This window comes from Falco rusticolus, chromosome 6, assembly GCF_015220075.1.
Source record: "Falco rusticolus isolate bFalRus1 chromosome 6, bFalRus1.pri, whole genome shotgun sequence".
Taxonomy (NCBI): domain Eukaryota; kingdom Metazoa; phylum Chordata; class Aves; order Falconiformes; family Falconidae; genus Falco; species Falco rusticolus.
In genome coordinates, this window is record NC_051192.1 from 78,844,665 (window position 1) to 78,860,256 (window position 15,592).

Here is a 15,592-nt window from a genome sequence, read left to right on the forward strand (position 1 = left end):
TCTTTTTTGTGCCGCATCCTGCTCGTAACTACTAATTTTTAGAGTCTTCCAATGCATATCATGATCATGGAGCTGGCTTCCTTTAGGCTTGGCATTTTCTCCTCGCAAAAATGTTCAAGCATTTGACCACCTCAGCCTTGGAGTTTCTGTGAATGGGAGCTCTTTTCTGGTGGTTAATCAAATCTCTATTCCATACACTAAAAAAGTAAGTTTTATTCAGTTGCCATTATTATCCTTTATTATTTGCATTTAGTACACACAGTGCAATATCAAAAACCCCTGAGGAGGGCACCAGCAGCAATCACTTGGGATCCAAAATACATGTAATTGGATGCATTTCTGACTCCTGATCAGGCCAATCTGTACTGGACATCACCCATAACAGCCCCATTTAGTTTCAAAAGCAGGTGTGGCTACTGTATATATCCTAGATAAAAAGAACCTTCTTGTCTACATCTCTGAAAAAAATTTCCACCAACCTTGCTTTCTATGACCGGCAAATATTAATGCAAGTTTAGAATATTTTGGTGTTTTCATGCAGGACACTTTATGCAGGGGTGTTCATCCGTGTTCAGAAGAGATGATCTCAAGCTGGAATGCATTTTTGAAATGGTTAACAGAACAATTAGGGGGATGGAGAGTCTATGGGAGATTGGCTTTCAGTACAGTAAATCAAGACCTGGAAGGAGATATGATCACTGCCTATAAATATAAAGATCAATGTAGGAGTAGAGCTTTTTAAACAAAGGGGCAGCAGTACAGCATAGATGAAGATAATTTGGCATCAATTCATTCTAGGCTTGAAATTCAAAGAAGGATTTTTGTACTCAAAACATTCAAGTTCTGGAACAATCTTCTAACAGTAACAAAGTAGAAAGGTGACAGCTTGGTTCTTGATTGATTTATGAAAGAGATTGTGTTATATGATTGCTTGAAGCAGTTGCAGTTGCATTTGTTACCCAGGAAGTTCTTTTCAGTTTTACTTCCTCTCTCTCTGGTACAATATATGCCTTATCCAACCAGGCCCCCTCCCTTAACAGATTCAAAGTGTGAGAAAGCAGTACCTGTGACAGCTATGTGACTGCAACATGAACAAAGCCACTGATAGTCAGGCATTTTTATAAGAATCTTGTTCTCCTCCAAGGAGAATAATCCAATTCATGGCCTGTTGAACAGCACTTATCACAGACATGCATGTAATTTGTCATCTTGGCTAGTACAAAAAGGGACACACTTAACCAAACAAGGAAACAAATTCAAGCCAATGTTTCCAAACACTAAGTCCTTGTTGAGCAATGGGTAATATCTCCCTTTGAAAAGAAGTTGCTGTTTTGCTGCAGACATTTGCTAAGCATACAACTGTCAAGATGTTAGGTCTCCAAAGGATAGTCAGTATCATTTGGACCTGCTGAAGGAGTCCCAGCGAGTTGAAGCATTGCACTGTGAAGAAAGATGGGACTCGTCTCATTTCATCTAACTTCAGATGTCTGCAATGCAGGTATTTACCACTGGGATAATCACCCTGAGCTCCCTCTTCATCAGTAGGGAGGAAATAAGTATTTATAATATATACACCAAGAAAAAGAAAAAAAAAAGCGTCAAGGCACAGTAAACCCTCTCACTCTGTGGCCTTTATTTTCAAATGGCACTATTCCAAGCATCAGAAATTGGAAAGCAAGTTAGCTGAGTTGTTTAGAATTCCTTTTTAGTTAGATTATTTTTCAACCTGCTTGAAGCAATGGAGTAGACAGCAAGACATAAAAGAACTAGTAATGTTATTGCCACTGAGAAACAAATAAGACAATTAAAATACATACCCATGCAGAGTTATTAAGCTTTACATGGACAGCACTCTGGAAAGTTTACTTTTTCTAGAAGTATTTACACACAAACTTTCTTGTAATACCCCAAGAACTTAAAAATGGAAATTGTGGTTGCCAAGATATCAAGGGTGACTTCAGTCTGTAAAAAAATGCAAGATCACGTGAAAATAACTACCCCTGAGAGCCAAGTAAACCACTTATTTTCTCTTTAAGTTTTAGCTTTTCTTAGGCATTCAGAGCTAAATCCACCCATGTTATCTTCACATCATGAGATGCCAGTGGTGTGAAGTATTGTTTTAAAGTCAGTTAAGCTAATAGTACAGGATGAAGCCTCTGCAGGTCAAAAAAGGTTCTGGTCTACAGCAGAACACCTGTGCAGCTTGTTTCTACAGGAATTCTTATTTCTTGTATTTTGTCAATCTCAGACAAATCTTTACACTTCAGTTTTTCTAGTGGAAGGATAAGAGACAGAGCAAAATGGTTGTTTTAGTTTTGGTTTGTTTTTTTTTTTGTGGTTTGTTTTTTTTTTTAACTCTCCTCTGTTAGGGGGAGAAGGAAGACTGTTTGTGAGGCGATTTTGATAGCAGTACTGTTGGGCAAAGGAAGTCCTAAATCTCGGACATGTGGCCTGCAGGACTTGCCTATGACGCTTGCTAAAGGCAAAAGACAGTAACTACTGATGAATAGAGAAAAAACCCAATAACACCATTTTGACAACCAACATGCCATTTTCTCCACTAACTTACTAGACAAGATATCTGGCAGAAGTATCAGTAGTGGTACAAACATTTATGATTCTTTTGGACAGTGAGTGTCATGCAGTATACTTTACTATCCTGATACTGTTCCTTTTGAAGTCTGTGTAAAACCATCAGTAACCTCAGGGGGGCCAAGAACACAGAAACCCACCAAATGGAGAGATTCTTGACTGGCACGCTGGCTCCTGAAAGAACAGTTCCACATCCTCATGAATCTTCTGTCAGGATTCCTCCAGTAGCATGGTAGACATGATTGAGATACTTGTGGGCACTGATTAACCGGGGAAAGAGAAGGATGAAGAGGTGAGTTCTAAGGGATGTAGTGTTAATAATTAGTATGTAGTACATGCAAGACTATTAGTACCAGCCCACGTTTTATGTGCATGGCCACAGCACATGAGGAAGTAGAGCCACACAACTGTACAGCCCCAGTTAATATGACATAACTTTTGTGAGGGACTTTAGTCCTTAGAAAGGGCCTTATGAAATAATCCTGATAAACCTGAAGGATGGTAAGAATTACTCTAATGATACCTGTAATCAGCAATGAAGCTCACCTGGAAAGAAAAAACAAAAAAAATAAGCATCTTCTTAAAATCCTAGTCCACCCCACCCTGAATTTGAAATACAGTTTCCACAAAGTCCCAGCCAAATACTTTTCAAAGATTTGAATGTTAAGACACCTTAAAAATTACACTTTTTGCCCATTTTTATAGCTAGTTAGTAGAAGTTTTGCTGTGTTTGTCCCTTGACGATGAAAATTGATGTTAAATACCTGACAGCTTTCAAGAATCTGTCTCAGCTCAATTTTCTATTGAACAAAAAGGCAACCTTATCCAGGGAAGAATTGCATTCAATATGTTTTTTAATGGAAAAAAGTTGGTTTGGCAGTGTATGAGTAAGCCAGACTGCAGTAGCTGTGTTTACATACAGTATTGTCTAGCTCAATCTAAATTACAAAGATAGTAGACAGAGAGGTGTGGTGAGGAACATCTTAAATCAAACAAGTGTCAGCTGGGCCTTATTTCCTGACTTAAACAATTACATAGCTGAATAACCTATACTTAAAAACACAAAACCTAATGAATAAGCAATAAGACTACTTGACCTATATTCAAAGCAATTGCTAGCTTCTGTCTTCTGTATTTGAGTTCTGTTTCATTCAGCTTTAGCAGAGGAGGGTGCTTTCTGAAGCAGCCAGCTCTGTTCACAGGGAGTTGCCTCTCCGTCATAACCCCCTTGAGCAGCAGGGGACAGACCATCACCCTTGGCATTTCTGTTCTGCTAGTTTAAGGGATGCATTTTGTACAAAAAAATTCCTCTAACTTTAACAAATTGAAGTAAATTATTAGCAGCAAAATAATATAAAAAAATACTGTTTGCCTTCTCTGTCTGCTGAGGCTTGCTTCCTGACTGGGACAGGTTTTGTCCTACACATGCATGCTGGACCTCGTTTCAACATGGCCAGTGCCCAAGGGAGCAGGAAAACAGATGCTCAGATGTGGAATACTTGTTTCCTACATTTTTTCCTTCTCTCCTTTCCTTGTTTTTTCTGTCTAAGCACCACCCCCTTGAAAACAAAGGCCCATCAGCTGTACAGTACTTTTGGACAGAATCATGAAAAGACTACTACAGAGTACAATCAGCAAGGAATTAAATGAAGGTGTTTAATTAATGGCAATCAACATGGCTTTGCTGACTGTGTCTTATCAAACATCTGATATTGCTTATAGTTGGAATTAAAGCATGGTTAATAGAAGTAATTGGTGTAATGTATTTAGATTTGTGACATTCTGATAAAAATTAAGAATACACAAAATCAATACAACCTACTTCAAGCAAATTAAAAACTAGCCAAGTAATAGATTGCAAAATGTAATTGTGTATGTAAATTGCAAATCATCCGCTGGGGTGTTTTCAGTAGGTCCTGCAGAGATCTGCTCTTTGCCTGATGTTGTTCAATGTCTTAATTAAACTGAGGGAAAATATAGTATCAGTCAGTGAGATGGATTCAATCCCTGCAAGACTGAGGGACTAAATGGATTGAAGGAACCTAAAATATCCCACTAAGTGGAAGACTGTGCTAATGAGTAGACTATTACAGGTTGGGGACTGTCTTTGTTACAATGAACATGAGATTGTGGAGTTTAAAATCCTGAGAGAAGTGGGGAAGACAAATGGAATCATAACCCTGGACTTTTGGACAACAGATTTTGGCTTATTCTGGGTTCGTTTTGGCATGATCTGATGGGAAGCTGCCATGGAGGCCACCAGGATACAGGGCAGCTGGTTGAACTTCCTTAGAGAATAAAATCTGATGTTCAGGAAGGTAAGCAAGCATGGCAGATGGTCAGCATGGATGAACAGGGAGCTCCCGAGTGAGCTCAAACACCAAAAAGAAGTACACAAAATGAGGAAGGAGGAATGGACTCCCCAGGAGGAACATAGAGATGGTGCCCAAGCATGCAGGGATGGAGCTGAGAAAGCCAAAGCTCTCCTGGAGCTGAGACCAGCAGGGAATGTGAAGGGCAAAACAAAGCATTTCTCTAAGTACATCAGCAGCAAAATGAAGAGAGAGGAAAATTATTTATGTGGGGTTTAAGTACATAAATCCCAGCACTGGCAATCTTTAGATGGATCTGGCCCATTTTTGGGTGCATCTGGCCCATTTTTTATTATAAATCTTACAGTATTTATAAAGATACAGTAAGCGATATCCTAAGTACTAGAATATTTCTTTCTGTCTTTGGGCAAATAAAGAGCTCAACAGAAAGTAGACAGTCCTGGTAGCTGTTCCCAGGGTACCCAAATGTATGGATGAAATCTGCCTACTGATACATACTTTACGTACTTTGAAAGCACAAAATCCTCCCCGCCCCACCCCCAGCCCCCAGCAGTGGAAAGCACAAGGCCAAATCTAAATTTTTCAGGCATCTTGTTCCTCTTGCTATTGATAAAGCCCAACAAACAACCAGAAAACAGCAACTCATTCCACTAAGGGTAACAGAATAACTACAGTCATTCTCCACCTTCCACACCTTATAGACAGACAAACACAAAGCAGTGAAACAAATATCAAACTTTAATAATAGGCTGGATTATATAGAAGCCATACTCATAACAGTTACTAAAACTATAATAAATTTTGGCAGGAATATTTTCAGGGGTTTGGGGTTTTGTTTTGTTTTGGTTTGGGGTTTTTTTGGGGGTTTTTTTTGGTTGGTTGAGTTTTCTTCCAAATTAAAATCAACAAAGAATGAACTTTCCAGGTTGCTAGGTCTGGCATAAAAATACTGAAATGCAGGAGCTGCCCCCAGAAGATTACTAGCAGTTTCAGAAATGAAGATAGGATAGCCCAAGAAAATAATAAGATGATTTGTCAAGGCTTATGGACTGTCTAGCTACTATGGAATTTCTGTGTAGACAATCTAACAGGAAAGGGGAATTTCTAGCTCTATAATTCATTTTTTGATTCTTTTTCCATCTTACTCCAGAGCTGACAGGAATCCATAGGAGTCAGGCAGTACGTGGTTCAGCTGGAAATAAGGCAAATAAATAAACAATTAAGCATATAGTATTAGACATCCAACTTAGAAATTTTGACTAAACTTTTCCGTTATGAGATCTAAGGGATGGTTATTAGTATGGAAAGGTCAAAAACATCTAAGAGCTAAAATTAGATGAGCAAATAAAAGGCTTGGTTCTAGGGAAGCAGAGACTTTTCCTATTTTGGTGGAAATCAGCATCAGAAATTTCTATCCATTTCAGTCAGAGCTCTGCTTCTTCTGAAGCAGCAGCAAAGGCCATTCCCTTCCTGCTAGCTCCAAGGAGAGGGAAAAGAAGAAGTTTATTTTCCTCTCCCAATAGAAAATATTCCATGAGTGAAGAAGTAAATATAGGAGTAACAGACAAAAGCAGTTTGAGTGAGATAGAAAAACCAGAAGTTTTTAAGAAATGATGCAATGGAGGAGGATGGGAGCAGTGAAATGAGATAAATATTAGAAAAGTTAGAACAAACCATTAGAAAAATACCTAAAACCAGTACAAAAATCTAGCATGGAATAAAGAGGAATGAGAAAGATGAGAAGCAACAAGAACACACACTTTATATTGCAGTACAGACAATCCTGTACCAAATTCTGCCTTCTAATAATCAATAACATTTAACGGGAAATTAAGAAAAAACTAAGTGAACAGGAAAGTACTTAGGGTATCTGGTTTTAGATCAGACCTCTATGCTTGATATGCACATGGGACAGCTGGGAGAACACAGTTAGTGATGGCGCTTGTGGGTTTGAGTAATGCTTGCTTTTTTATAAAACTTAACTTGCATATGCAAATTCACAGAAAAATGTCAGAGGAATCTGTTTTTCCAGTTCCAGACTTTAAAATTTTCTAAAATGCTAGACATTACATCAGAAACTTTTTAACATTCTGGAATTTGTAATTTTACTTTTTTTTTTTTTTCATCAGCTCACGTCCATACTTTTCAGGTGAGTGAAAATAATAATCTCTATGCACCCATTTTGTCCATTCCATTACCCACAGCACTTTCCATTGTGCATACACCAAGATATCCACTGACCTGGCAAGGGCTTCTTAAAGACAGGTACTCTTTTCCAAAACCTCCTCTTGACTCTCTTCACTCCTGCTATTTGTATTTCTTTCCCTTTGCTTACAACATGATAATAATGCAATGTAACAGTGTAGGTGAAAAACAGAGCAGGTGTAAATTGCTATCTTAATGTTAGATGTAGATTAAGATTCAGGACACACTGTCCTATGTTCCACCCCTACACACCCCACACCCCCCACACTCCCCCCCAATCTATTGAGGCTGTAATGAGCCTTTTTACATGGGGAAAGTCAAGAGCTACAAAGTTTTGATTAGCTTCTAGCTGCCAGTTTCCCATGTTTCGTTATTGTTGTGTCCCTTCAGTTTGATGCTGTGATTGAAGCTACTTCATGTCAATTTTACTCAAAGCCATCAACAGGAGGTGGTGTGAAACTCCTAAAGGACTACCATGTAAGGCTCAGATTGAAAACAGAGGCCTTGCATTTCTACGTATCAGCAAAGGGGCAGGAAAGAAAAAATGAAGACTTCTATATTAAAAGGTGAACCTCTTGCTGGAGGAGGAAGTGCAGTTTCTCAGGACTCTGCTATTTGAAGACCTATAATATCTGAAAAGCCCCATGAGTATAAGAACGCAGACTTGTTTACCACAAGATTCAGTTTATGGACTGAAATACTGAGTAAATCCAAAAGCTGACAAGTGTCAAAGCAAAAAAACTTTTGACATGTCAAACCAAAACAAAGTAAAGAAATACTTTTTTTGTAGAATCCAGTTACTTTCTGTGTTTGGTACCTAATTTAAGCAGTGTCATTAAAAACGTAGGTACTTTGAGTGAAAAAGAAGGTGATCTCTGCTTAACTGCCTATATTACTGAAACAGTGGAGATTTGAACATCTGAGCTAGGAAGTCTAGTCTTCAACTAAGATTACAGTAAATCGAGTTACTAAAATCATAAAAATATTAATTTATTTAGAATGGTTTTTTGCCAAAGTCTTCACTTTCTAAAGAAACTGATGGACTGACTCCCTTTGAACAAAACCATGCTTCCACAAGAGCTATGCCAATCATCAAAATTTCCCTCTGTCTTTTACTACTGACGATTTAACTATTTACTCACTAAAGTCATGACAGGGAAGTCCAAGCTTTGGTAGGTCAATTTAAAAATAACTTTTTTTTTTTTGAGAATGAGAAAGGAGAATGAAAGTGGAGCTGAGGGATGAGAGGAGTCTAGAAATGCATGTTCATTCTCAGGGTAATACTACTAGTGTATTTTTCTACTTGAACATTTCAAGAACCTGGGCTAAGTTTGCTTTCTTACAGCCTATTCACATCTTGTCTCTTAGAGGAACCACTAAGAAACATGAACCCTGCATATTTTTGAAAAGCGGCTCCAGAGCTTCAGAACTTCATGTGTTAATGGAGGTACTCAGTGTTCTACCATTATTTTTTTTCCTCAACCTGTCCACTCCCCAACAATCTTTGCACTAAAACAAATTCCTACTAAGAAAATAAGAAAAAACAATTGTACTTTATAAAATAATCTGTAGGAGTGTCTGACAGATGAATGTCTAGGCACAGCTGACTTCTTACATGCTTATTCTTTGTACTCTGAATGGAAAGGTGACAGAAATTGCTGTTATATAGAAGTGTTTGGTCCTATTAAGATTTGGTTTTTCTAGTTTGGGCTCAACAGGTTCACTCTGCGACAAAGATATTTAATAGTGTCTGTTAATGGCAGCAGTGATGGAAATCTGGTGATAATGCCCTATGAAGAGATGCCATGTGATTTGACTCCTGCATCTTCCGTGTAGTGCCCAAAATCTGTGCAATCTCAATCTTATAGTAGAACCTATATCTATGGTGTGATATGTTTTTGGAAGAATAAAGCTAGTCTACAATGCTAGACTCTCCTGTTGTAATGACATTAGTTTGGTGTCTTTATGACATAAATTCTGTTTATGAATATTAAAATTATAGTTAATTATTGTTTAGTTCAACCACTGCAAACTAAAACACCCTGTTAAAATCATAATATACACCAGAAGCAGAATTTTGAATCCATAATAGAAAAGAGCTGCTTTTTTTTTTTTCCCCTAAGACACAAGAAACATTGAGACTTTTTAGTTTGCTTAATGTGATTTTATTTTGTCTATGAAAAAATAATAGCTGGATACTGAAAAGTTATTTTCATTAGTCTGCTTGTTTGGAAGGAAGTTGATAGACTTGTTAGTAGTCTATTGTCCATGAATATAATGAAGCATATATGGATGTCATTATAAATATGGGTCTGACATTTATGTTGGTGTTAGTTTGGATTTATGTATCTGAAATTAATGGAGCTGCACCAATATCAATCCCAGACAAATTAGGGCAAAGAAATCTAAAATGGTAAACAGAGCTGCACCAAGCCGGTCTCTCATATGTGAAAAGAGTCTAAAACCAAAGTGGAAATATTAATCTGGCATTTGCAGCTGTGCCAATGCTAGGTTAACCTAGCTAGCACAAGTAATTGTGAAGATATGGTATGGCGTCCTGGTTTCAGCTGGGATAGAGGTGATTTTCTTCTTAGTAGCTGGTGCAGTGCTGGGTTTTGGATTTGGTGTGAAGAACAAAGCTGATAGCACACTGATGTTTTTGGTTGTTGCTAGGTAATGTTTATACTAAGTCAAGGACTTCCATACACTCCAGTACCTACAACACACACTCCCTCCAGATCTTGGGTGCATGTTTGAAAGTTTGTGGTGCTGCATGTTCCTTGCAACAGTTAGATTGATCAAACAGAGATTTGCTGCCACATGCTGTAGTCACATCTGTTATCAAGAATACCCATATTCCTTAAGAGGTCTATCTTATCAATGGTGAAAGAGATCTGATTTCCAAATGCTTTGAGTCTTTATAGTTTTTTATGCATTTGAAAATTAGTGAAGTAGCATTCTACATTTTCTTGGCACATCTGCAAGTTATTATCCAATATACAAAGTAGGGGCAAGTCATTCAAAGAGGACAACAAATGAAGTTTAGTCCCATTCTCATTTAATGTTGGGTGCTTTAAATCTGGAATGAGTCCATAAGACCTTGTGGAACCAAGGTAAATTAAAAGAATGGATTTGTTTTAGTCTCAGACACAGTGAACCAAGTACTCCTTTCTCTAGTCCTTAGGGGGCATTTCCTGCTATTTAAAAAGACTACTGAGCCCCTGCCTAACACATTGACCTCTTCCCAAGCTAGTTTCCTTAGCCCAGATATGACATCATATGTAGGGTATAAATGATAAGGTTTTGGTAGTGGGGGACGTAGCTGGTTCAAGACAGCTCAGCAATGGATCCATTGCATGCCAAAGCTAAGCAAATGAGAAGAATTTGTGGTGGCTCTGTGAGAGCATATTTAAGAAAAGGCAGAAAACACCAAAGGCGATGGAACAAATGAACAACAGAGGGAACAAGGGCACAGCAGTAGAAGGCACTCCACAGTGGAGCTGGTTACACCTCTGAAAGAACTGTGGTCTATTGAGGACCAATAATGGATCAGGTACTTCCCTGAAGAGACTGTGGCCTGTGGATAAGCTCATGCCAAAGTAAGTACTTCTGGAAAGGACTGCAGCCTGTGGAGGACCCACACTGGAACAGATAATTCCGTGAAGGGAGTGCAGCTCATGGATAAGATTGCATTGCAGCAAGTACCTTAGGAGGACTCCACGCTGGAGCAAAGGAAACAGTAAGAAGGAAGGAACAGTGGAGGGATAAAGGAACAAAGCAGCAGGAGGAAATAGCTACACAATGACCACTACCTCCTGCACCATCTGTTGCCTCACTGACAGGACTAAGTGTAGCCTGTAGTGATAGGGAGTGGAGACTGGGAACCAGGGAGAAGAGGTGCCTGGAATGAAGTTGAACCTAGGAGCAGGAGAGGAAAAGTGTCTTCCCTAAGTGTTTAAATGTTTGTCATCTTTGTTTCTCAATACTAAAATCAGTAATCAAATGCTTTAAATGAAGTCCCCAAGTTGAGTCTGTTTTGCTGACTGCAGTAACTGGTGAGTGATTTCCTCACATTTGTTCTGTTCCATGAGTTTTCTCATTCTTGTTCTTCCTATTTTGTTCCCATTCCCCTGTGAGGGGGAAAAGGAGGGAAGAGTGAACAAATGGCTCTGTGGGTGCTTCGCTGCTGACTAAGGCCATCCCACCACACATTAGACTTAGAAATGCATCCTGTCAGTGGTGGTTACCAGCAGAACAAGGTTTTCACTTGCACCTTGTTGTCTGCGGTTTGATTGCATTTACTTCCATTTATGCATCTTTAACAACTTCAAAACCCAAGTTTCTCACTTTGCCTGTGATTAATCTGGATTCTTTATAGAAGACGACCAAACCAATCCACAAAATCTTAAAAATAAAGGGGTTTTGTTCCGAGAAGTTTAAGGCCTGTGTAAGGGTTTGGCCATTAACCGTGGAGGAGAAGCCGAGTAGGAGGAGGGTGCTGGCCGTGGTGCTGAACGGGCCAGTCCCGCCGCACGGGCACGCAGTCTTGTAGAAAGGGCACCAGCCTCGACGGGAATAGCCAGAACTGAAAAAAACAAAGACTTTAGATAATACTTTTGAAATGTACCGTATACTTAGATGAACAGTAATGCAAGAATCCTTGTATTATCGTCTATGAATAAATGCATTTTTTTTTCACTATTTATACTTGCAATCCACATTAATGCCATTACACATGGATATCAGCATCAGCCCGCTCAGTTCAGGGTGATGTAAATATAAACATTTACATTTAATATTTGCAGATTTTCTATATTAACTAATATTTTCGCACTTGAAAATGCCAGCGTTTTTTGGAAAGAAATTGTATTAACACTTACCACCATTAAATCTATTTGTGGAACAACCAAATGGAGCTGGAGAAAAAAAAAAAATCATCTATATATCATAGATTCATGGTGTTTAGGATCAGAAAGGGTGCTATATTACTCAGCCTGACATTCTGCCTTTCACAAATCCTCACATTTCACCCACTTAACCCTGCCTTGAACTCAGACAGTTGTGTGGTTAAAACTTTTGAAAGGAAGATAGACCTGAGTTGAAGAAATAAAAAATGAATTTTTTCCCTTCCTCCAGTATTATTGCTTTTTCTATTACAGAGGGGAACTTGGTATTTTCTTTATGCAGCACAACATATCCAAGTCACTTCTTAATGTCTTCCTTGCTAAAATTAAGCACTGAGCTCTTTAAACCTTTCATGATATATTTGCAGTTCTTTCCTGCTCTTTCCTCTAATTTTTCAGCACCAGTTTTAAGACATATATACCACTTCTGGAGGTGGCACACCAGTGTCACCAATGCCACATGCACGCGTGCAAACTAAAAAGCATTTCTCTGTTTCTATTCATTACTTCTGTTTGTACATTCACACTTTGTGTTACCTCTTTATGCCATAGCATCACAATAAGAACTCAGATTTTTGTCCACTGTCATTCCACAATTCATTTTAAAGTCACGATTTTTCAGTTTAGAATTCAGTATTCCATAGGGATAGCTGTATCTTGCTGTATTCAATTACAGTTTGTTTGAATAGACAAGTCTACCAGCTGACCCAAATCACACTGACTTATCTATATTCACTGTTAGTTACCACTCTGCCAACTCTCATGTCATCTGCAGCCTTTATTAAATCTGATTTTATATTTACTTTTAGGTCACTGAGGAGAATGTTGAATACTGTAAAATTTAGTCATAAGGAAATCCATCAGAGAGACACTACCTAGGGATGATTCCATATTGAAAGAAATGTTGCAAACTATAATTTCTGAGTTCACTTATTATGCACTTCACAGGTATTGTGTGGTCCTAATTGTTTAACAGAATGTCATGAGGTGCTATGTCATACTTTTTACTAAAGCCTACATTAGATCATCTCAGTTCCTTTAGCAAAGGAATTCTTATGTCAAAGAAGTAAAATGACCTACTTTTGTGTTAAATGAAATTTGTATCTTCCTACCTTTTAATTCCCATTAAAGACAGTATATAAAAGATTTCATTGCAAATGTTCTGCAATGCTATTCCGCACTGCTCTCACTCTAAATTGCCATTGTAAAATACTCTTCCAGACTTATTTTCAGTATATGTCCCCATGCTTTAATTTTTCCTTTAAGCAAATATCCTACAATATCCTTTTTATTGTGATGAGCTGTCTTCTACAGCGTATTATTCAGAGCAGCTGAAGCTGACTCACAAAAGATTCATTATTTGTTGTCCCATAACTGCTGCTATTTACATACATTTCCTATGGGATGTTTCCACTCTTCAAACCACAGAGAACTCAGAGCGTGTATGTAAACTGGATACTAAAAGATAAGAGGTGAAATGAGGACTGTAGTGTTACAGCCGTGAAGAAAGTCGCATCTAGAGGTGTGTACTGGTAGGGAATAAAGTGGGAGAAGATTTAGGCAAGGAAGTTGATAATGCTTAGACAGCGATATCAGAATATAACCTTTCTTCATAGCTCCTGAGAATCAAGGAGTTGGTTGTTTTTGACTGGTAGAAATGAAGCTTGGTATTTCAGGCCAAAATTATACATGCTGTAGCATTTTAAAACTGAGCCTGAATGTTTAGAGTTCAGGAGTTCTAATTTAAATGTAAAACAGTAAATCAAGGACATTTTGAGAAAAAGCACCCAGTCAATCTTGAATAAGCCCCTGAACTACCAGAGACTTTTGTCAGCACATATGGTTGTCTAACAGGGTGCCTCAGAACAGTGGGTGATATTATGTGCCATATGAGCTGCTATACCAAAGAATGATTGAGTTTCTGGTAATAGCATAACCAAAGACTAAACTCTGAAATTACCTAACTCTTCTTAATCAATATCAGCATGTTATTATTTCATCTATATTTAATTGCGTTCTTAGTGGGCTAAAATAATGCCTTTTACCTCTCGGGAGAAAATAGGAGGAAGAATGGTTTACCTAAATAAAACAAAACTTTTGAAGAGGATTATTATTTTGCTATTAACTTGATTAACTGAAATACTTTACTGGAACAAAAATCAAAGAAGAGGGACTAATAAAGCAAACTATGTGGAGGCTTTGATATTTTGTTTCATGAATTTCATAGAAAGGCATAGAATTTACCTGCAGTACCCATAAAGGTGTGATAATATGGCAGGGAATATTTTCCTGACCAGAATTAATTTGGTATCTTATACGTAGAAATTCATACATTCATATAGCTCCAGTTTCCATCAGATCCCTAAATAATCCTTTGCAATAATGAACTTCATTGCTTGTGATGCACTACACATTTAAAACTTTACCTAAAATTTCAGGAAGTGGTTTGCTTTGTGTACTTAACTCAAAATAACTTGTGGAATCTGATTTCCAAATAGCAAGTTTTCAATCACTGTGAAACCAAAACACATTTGAGGCATCTCAGTTTGAATACTTTATGGTGGAACACCTACACCAACAGTTGCTTTTGATAATTTAGGTGAAGAAGCCTTTACAGGCTAGAGCTAGTACTGCTTAACTCAGTACTTGCTAATTCTATTGTCTTCAGTGTAAGCAGTTTCAGTTATTTTCACTTACAAAGAAGCATTTGCCCCACCTAGTAATTTTCATTACCTCTCTGTACATTTTTATTATTAGGAACTCTGCAGGCACATTTGAACTTCAGCTGTCAGAAGCAGACGAAATTCTACTGGAACCCATAGTTCAGCTAAATATTTGGCTCTACAGCCAAACACAGAAATCAATGAGATTTCCTGGAACGAGTGCAATTTTTGAAGTAATCACATTAATGTGAGTGTACCATCATACCTGCACTCTCCATCCAGCCTCTGCTTTAAAAAAATAAAATACTATATACACAAATGTGCTTTACAGACTAAGCTCTAAGAACGAGTGGGAAGTTACGTATTTGAAAAAGTAACAAAAGGCTCTGAATGTCAGAGGACAGTATAGGGGGGGGGTCTTTGTAGGTGTTTGTGTGCCCTTTGCTGACAATCAGCTCTGCTAGCAAAATGAAGAGGTCACAACCTCACCCCTTTCAGCTGGCACATCAGAAGACTGAAAGAAGAACAGTCTGCATGAAATGGTCTCACATGAAGACAAAATGCTATGTTGTCCCTGAGTCTCACTCTCTGACAGGTCCTATCAGATTAGCTTTTCTTTTTACTAATTCCAAGCAGCTGCTGGTGTTCAGTTATTCAAACGCTTTTATTCAAATCCAGCACCAGTTACAATCATAAGCAAGGTAACTTACATCGCTTGCTTTTCTAAAAACCTCATTGCAATGTGCAGGCACTGTCACAGAAGTGTCCAGCACCAAGGTTAGATGATTTTGTCGTGAGGTAAGGTCTCTTTCAGGAGTCACCAGCATTCCATATGTTTCCTCTATTTTTTTCTCATTGCACATTACCTTTCAGGAAGTGTATGTGCTTTTGGTTT